Source organism: Tenrec ecaudatus, chromosome 2 (genome assembly GCF_050624435.1).
Source record: "Tenrec ecaudatus isolate mTenEca1 chromosome 2, mTenEca1.hap1, whole genome shotgun sequence".
NCBI classification, from domain to species: domain Eukaryota; kingdom Metazoa; phylum Chordata; class Mammalia; order Afrosoricida; family Tenrecidae; genus Tenrec; species Tenrec ecaudatus.
Genome location: NC_134531.1, coordinates 289,518,918 through 289,526,610, shown reverse-complemented (window position 1 = coordinate 289,526,610; position 7,693 = coordinate 289,518,918).

Genomic DNA, 7,693 nt, shown 5'->3' with positions numbered 1-7,693 from the left:
GCCTTGATTCTCTTTTATGGAAAATTCTGCTTTTTATGTATTTTCATGTTTCTCCCCAAATCACATCAGTGAACATTAAGCTTTCTTGCACCACCATTGCCCCCTCCTCTCCATTTCTCATTGTACCATTCCAGGGAGAGAATGGAGATGGCACCTCAGTTTTACTGGTGCCCCTCTGAAAGGGATGTATCTCCCTCTGAAAGAAATGTCCCTCCTCCAAAGCTGCTTGCCGATTTCCCCTTTGCTTCATTTTTCTCACGTCTTACTCTCCTGGGCCTAGGTGTTGTGTATTTGTACTCATTTATGTTAGTTTCCTCAGCTGGCCTTTAATCTATGAGATAGTCGATACCTTTCATTGCATTTAGAGAAATTTTGGCTAACATCCTGTGCTAGCCGGGATATTCTACAGAAACAAAACCAGGACCACTCCTATATGTGCAAGAAAAAGCTCTATGTGAAGGAGTGAATTCATATCAAGAGGGCGCCCCAACCCAGTCCAACTTAAGTCCATGGGTCTGATGCTTGGTGGAGTCCTCTATAGACTCACATTCCTGGAGGCTCATGTGCAGAAAGGTGAACAAGGATGTCGGAAATCACAAGCCTGCACATGCAAAGGTACATGGATCCAGGGTTGGTGGAAGCAGGCAGGGTGCTGGGGTTGCTCATAGGTTCAGATGGCCCAGTAGGAAACCTCCTGGAGGCCAGCAGAGTTCTACCAAGCAGGGAGATGAAGGGGGGGGGGGGAGAGAGAGAGAGAAGTTCCCAGGTTCCCTTATAATAAAGTCACATACCCAAGGAGGTATCATCAGGTTGGATTCTACCCATACACTTTTGTAGATATTGAAGTTGACGTAAAATCTAATTGTCATCCACCGCTTTATGTATTGCTAGCAGGATATGCATCAGTGGTTCAAAGTTCTAATTTTGCATGTGGAAGTGCATGCTTTGGACTGACACTTACACGGAGTGATTCATTTCCCCATATTTTTTTTTCTTCTTGGCCTCAGAACCCTAGACCTCTCCAGCACCTGCATTGGCCGATCTGCAGGTGCGTTATTGTGCTTTGTGCATCTATGAGGCACCAGCTTCTTACACTTCTCACCCCAATTCACATTTTCACTGCAGGTTTCATCTTCAGTACATTTGTTTCTATATATCTTACCCCCTGAAGGTTAGTTTTCCTTGGTTTTTTGCTTTGCACTTGGTTAGTGTGCTTTTTAAAAAGTATATTTTAATGCTTAATATAGGTTTAATGAAGTCTCTTGAATACTTCTGATGAATAGGAGGAAGTATGATAACTAATCTTCTGTTTTTAAGCTAAAGGCAATCAGTGCCTTTTCCCTGATAAATTCCACTAAATCGTGAAATTAAAATATGCCAGGCACATGCTGACTCCCTAGCCCTTGTACCTGTGCAAGTGCTCCTGTTTGAAAATGTTTTTTTAAATATGATATAAATGAGGCTACACAGGAGCAGGTTGGATCCTTGACCAAGTGAAGGTTTATAAAAATATCATAATAGACAGAGACGCACACAAGGAAAAGCAGATGCCATGTGTAAACCAAAGATGCAGAGAGACCCAGCACTTTCGAACCGAAGGGATTGCTATGTCCATGACGTTGATTTAGACTTTTATCCCACAGAGCTGTGAGAGAGTAAATTTCTGTTGCTTAAAGCCACTCACGTGTGATCTTTGTGATGCAGTAGCCCTAGAAAGTAAGACAACATTGGGGTAGCACCTGGTTACTCTATGTCAATCTGTCAGTGGTTTTATTCCATTGACTTCTCACTTGACAATGAGATATAAATGTTAGTAGAGAAGTAATTTGTCAGTTGAGAAAATGAGTCTCCCATACATAGATAGCTGTGTGAGAGAAAAAATATGTATATAAACTCTGTTTTACTGAAATCACACAGAGATAGTTTTCTCAGAGTTTTATTGTTGCTGGCTGCAGAAGAGTGCTGGCAGTTTCATGTGAAATTCACCACATTTGGCTTCTCTTATGTATTTGGAATGAACTGTCTTGTGCATTGCTGCAAAAGAACTCAGGGGTAAGTTAATAAGTGGTACCAAATATTATCTGGGCATGCACACATGATAACTCAAAGTTATTCAAAGAGTATAAAGGAATGAGAAACTACTCACAATGATGTTTTTCCTCCTTCAAACGTCATAGAGAATCTAATTTACAAATGCCAAGAGATTACTAAAAATCAGGTGAATGACAGCTGTCTGATAATCAGGAAGTACAAAACAAAAAAATAAAAATAAACCTTGCTGTGAACAACACACCCAAGAATGTAAAATATGTGTTGGTTTTGCTATTTACTTAAAATACAATTTTCTAAAGCCTGTTCATAAAGTGTATTTCTTTTTATTTATTATTTATATTTATTTTTCTGTGTTGGGGTGAAATCATACTTAACAAAAACCTGCCAACACAACTTCCATGCGGACATCTCAGTGACGTTGATTCTGTATCCGTGTGCCCCTAATACCTCGAATCTCATTCAGACTCCAACCACATCAGTGCCCCCAAACATAAACTTACCTTTAACACTGTGCCCACACTGCAAATATTAATAAACTTTCCTTATTATGTGTTTTCTTACCTTACTTTGAGATCCTTTGCACGCTGTCCTTTGGATCTCGATCCCTGGCTCACAGGGCAGTTCTCTGTCCTCCTTGGGGAGCCTCCGCACTCCTCTCTCCGGTGGCTGCACCGTTGTGTCTTCCCATCAGGGATGGCGGAGCGCCCACTGTCTGCCCCCTGCACTTCACTTTGCTAGATTCTTTCTTCTTCTACTTTAATTCTTTTTATGATCACGGGTATTCTAATCGTTCTGATAGAGTGATGTGATCATTCATTCTGGTCTGATTTCCAGAACTTTAATGGTTAATAATGTTAATCTTCTTTTCACGTGATTATTTGCCATTTGGATGTACTTTTGGTGAAACGCCAGATCAGAGTTTTTGCCAATTTTTATTCTGATGGCTTCTCATTATTCGAATAGAATTTTCAGTTTTATACTATAGCTCAGAGAACTAATTGATCATCAAAATGAAGAGATTTTGTTGCATTTATGTGTCAGTGAAATTTAAAAATTATATCAAGTGAGCATCAGAAAAATAGAACTCTGTAACACAATTTAGTAGTATTGTGGGGAAATTAGCTGCTTTTAAAAGTATTGATTGTCAAAACTTGACTTTTTTTTTCCTTCTAGGACTGAAGGCTGTCTGGCTGATTTGAGTTTGCTTTTCATTTGTATCAGTTATTGTGTATGGTTCTTTGATTGATATGTTTAGCAACTCTCAACAGTTTCCCATTGATGTCTAATAATTGTACTCACAAATTCTACATAAATCATTTTTGCAAGATACTTTAGTATATGACCTCATTCAGTAAGCTTGAATAGCAATGATTACTTTTTACAAATTTATTTTGTTAGTTGATAACACACTTTAAATTTACTAACTGAATAACATTTGATCAAATCCAGTTGTACATATGCTATCACAGAGCATTTAAATGGATGTATCATTTTTCTCCATAGTGGTACAATATTTATATTTTATTAAGTTTATTTATTTACTATCATTTTAAAAATCCTTTTATTGTGGCATCTTACAGCTCTGAAAACACTCCATATATCAATTGCATCAAGCATATTTGCATATATGTTGCCATCATCATTTCCAAAACATTTTCCACTTGAGCCCTTGGTACAAGCTGTTCCTTTTTTCCTTCCCTTACCGACTCTTCCACTCTCATGAATCCTTGATCAATTATATATTGTTATTAAGATTTAATATTTTCCACTCTCCATTGTCTTAACAATATATAGCTGATAAACATATTTTATATTGCTTTATCAAATGTAATGTAAGAGATAATCTTAGGGCATTCACTTGGGGAGAGTATTCATTTTAATGTCAAAAATCAGAAGAACATTTCAAGTTCATACTCCCTGACTGCCATCAAGTCAATTCCAAGTCGCAGTCCCCGTCAGAGTAGAGCAGGATTGCACCTGTGAACACCAGAGACGGTAATTTTGACAGAGGCAGGAAGTTTTATTTCTATCCAGGGACCAGTTAATGGCTTCCTACAGCCGACTTGCAATGAGCAGATCAACACATAACCCTCGATGCCAGCTGACACACTCATTGCAGGCAAAGTTGCCAAATGTCAGTACAGAGTGCAGATAGGTGTAGAGCCACAATGAGGATGCCTGTTTATGTCTTTCAGGTCTTGCTGGGTACTCACATGTTTGTGAATATGTCATGGTTTCACTGGTAATGACTTTAATAATCGGTATCGGACCCACTGTCTGCATTTTTCAAAGGAAAAATAAAAGTAAGTTGTATTATTCTCTGCCAATGACTGAGAGGGTGGGTCAATCAGATCCTTTGTATGCACTAAGCCCATTTACACCTTAAAGTTTTTAATCAGGACTGGGATACAGAGGAAAGCCCACATATTTCTTTCAACTAATGTTGGAAAAAGGATTTTAAAATTTTAATATAATCCTTACACACTTTTCCATGTCCCTTCATCTACATATCACGTGCAACACAAGCACAACAAAGCAAGGAAAACATACTCATAATATTTACAGTCCTTATTTTGACTTCTCATAGTTGCAGATATTTAGAACTATATTCTTCTACCACCTTGTACAGTCACGTTGCACTCAGCAAATACCTCTGGTGATAATAATTCTCTGGCTACTAGGAAGAAACCATCCTTCCATCTGGAAGGGTCTGGGCCAGTAGAAGTCATGTCGGATTGTATTGCTCTAATTATCCATTGGCTTCCATCACAAGGCAGAATAGTACTAAGAGATACTTTAAGAGCTTTCCAGGAGTACAGACACATTCTGTTTTGTCTTCAATATGTAATATCACTCTGATTTCCCCTCTTTTCCCCTCTTGATCCAGAGCTATATAGAAACTCAAGTAGCCAGACATCATTTCCAATCTCTGGTTCAAAGGATTTACTATGCGGTGTTTCTCATGGTGGGATGATCCCTCAATTTGGAACAAAGACTTTAAAAGTCACAGAATAAAGGATCATGTGATGGGAGGACATGTTTGTGTTTTTGGTGAGTAGAACACTAAGGATAAAAGTGAGTGGTGCTACGCTATCACCACATCTTGTTTCCATGGCCCTTGGTTGCTGCAAATGGGCTAACAGCACCATAGATTGTGTCCAAGCATGTAAAGTCTCCTGAGAATCAATGTCCCAGCCTTGCGAAGTATTACTTCAAGACAGCATACTTCCATTCTTCTGCTTTAAGATGATGAAGAACATGATTGAAACAATGGATTCCATGTAAATTGGAAGTGAGAGGCATGATTTCAGGCACTGCTATTTGGGATAACTCTGCACCATGATGATGGATTCTGTCTATCCATTGACGGAATTTTGGCAGAGGTGCTGTGTGTAGAGAGGGAAATCTACACCCAGAGTTAGTATTTATCCCTATAAGAACAGTATGCTGCCTTGTTTATGATAGAAATGGTTCGATGTAATCAAGCAAGCACCAGGATACTGGCTCATCCCTCCAAGGAGTGGTGCTTGACTGGGACTCACTTTTTGCCTCTGATGCTGGTAGATCGAGCACTCAGCAAAGATTCGTCAAGTAAGAATAGTTCATGGATGCACGTGTTATTGAGCCCCATGCACAACCATGCCCGGCATCATGGACACGGGGCAAAGACAGGAGTTGCTGGAGAAAGCAGCTGACTGGTATCCATCATCCTGTTACAGTCCTCCCAGGCTGAGGTCATCCTTTGGAGAACGTTCTCCAGACACAAATATCTTTACTTCCATGTCCTATTAAGAAAACACAATCCAAATATATTTTCTCCATACCAGTTTTTCATGAACTTTCTTATCTTGTTCCTTCAAAGTCCCTGACCATTCATTCAAAGCTGGAATTCAGACCAGGAATCAGTATAACATTGCATTGTGGGCATTCTTCCTTCCAAGATAAGTGAAAAAAATGGGTGCTCAAAATATTCCCATTGAGGAATTTCCCTTCACCAATGTTATACAAGGAGGTCCCAGAAAGTATTAAAGTGTTGTCACTCTTCACTTTCAAGTGGTGACAGCATGTCATGCGGAACCTCTAGACAATGCGCTCAAATGACTTCTTCTTTGGTTAAATGATGCTGAAGCACCCCCGTAACATCATAGGTACAGACTGTAAGAGGGAAAGACATCAACAGGGGTGGAGAGCATGTACACTGGGGTCACTTCTTAAGGAAACATACTTATGTCTTCAGGTTCTGCTTCGGACCAACCTCATATTCATGACTTCCATTTAATAATCTAGTGCTGCTCTGCACACCCAATGTTATGACCCTGTGGGTTAGGATTCATCTATTTCAGGACTGGAAACTCAGGAATCCTAGTGATTTATCAGTCCATGTTGAAGGGGTCAATCCCTGCAAGGCCTAGTAATAAGCAAAACACTACTGTTCATAAGAAATTTGGTTATCATTCAATGGCGACAGAGGTTTTCTGTAGAGTCCTCAGTGTGCTCTGTTATTCACCAATAGTGCTCTGCCACAACTACAAGGGACATCTCTCTATGTTATTGTCACTCCAAATTACCTTTGAATCTTGTGTTATTCTGGGTGACCTATAAAAACAAACCCAGAGATGCTCATATGTGTATACGACTCTTTATATCAAAGAGTAATTATATATGAAGAAAACACCCAGCCCAGTCCAGATCAAATCCATAGATTCAGTATTAGCCCATGTGGCCAATAGCAGTCAGTAAGTTTCTTTTTAGATCACCCAACACATGCAATGATACAGAATTCAATAAGCTCACAGGCCAGTGGGAGGAAAGTCTTGTGGATCCAGTGGTTGTAAAAGCACCATAGCGCTGCCATGGGTCTCCACATGGCTCCTCCAGCTACAGGCCTCTCATTGCCACCAGCATGGTTCCATTTGGCTTGTCATCTGGAATGTGTAGCACAGAGAGAGTCCTCCTCCCAAGAGAACAAGAGGAAGTTTCAAGAAACCTCCTGGTAGATGTTACCCTGTGGCCGGATTGACAGGTTAGACTCTACACCTTCCCTCAAGTTGATGGGAGATTATGTAACTGCCACAGGCCACTCCGCTCTTCTTCATAACTCTTTAGCCATATGTAATTTTTAAACAAAACAATAATAGAATCACAGCTGTACCTCACAGGATAAACTAAAATGCATATAATTCAATTTGTGCCAACCTCATTTAAACATAATATTTCATAAATGAACAAACAAAAATATACTATGCCTCACAATTGCAATTAATTGAATACCTACACCCTAATCCTATGTGTATATTCCTGACCTGTGAAAGCTTGTAAACCAGCCACTTCATGCCTTTATTCTCCCCATTTTGTGCCTCCAATTATATGCTGTGCACTTACATCAACCCAGTGCTCTGAGGAGGCAGCCACGGTCTTTGATGTTAGGAATCTTCATTTCAGTTGGAACCTTGTGAGTCTGCATCCATAAACAAAGTCAAATCAGGTTGTGCATAAAGACAGCAGCAATATGCACCAATTTACATGCTCAAAAATCTTCTTTTCTTCTGCTCAGAGTCTGGTTAACTTAATGTGGGCTGCCTCACTTAGCCTCACCAGGGTGCCCATTGGCTGCTCCACCTTTCAACCATGTGTCCCATCA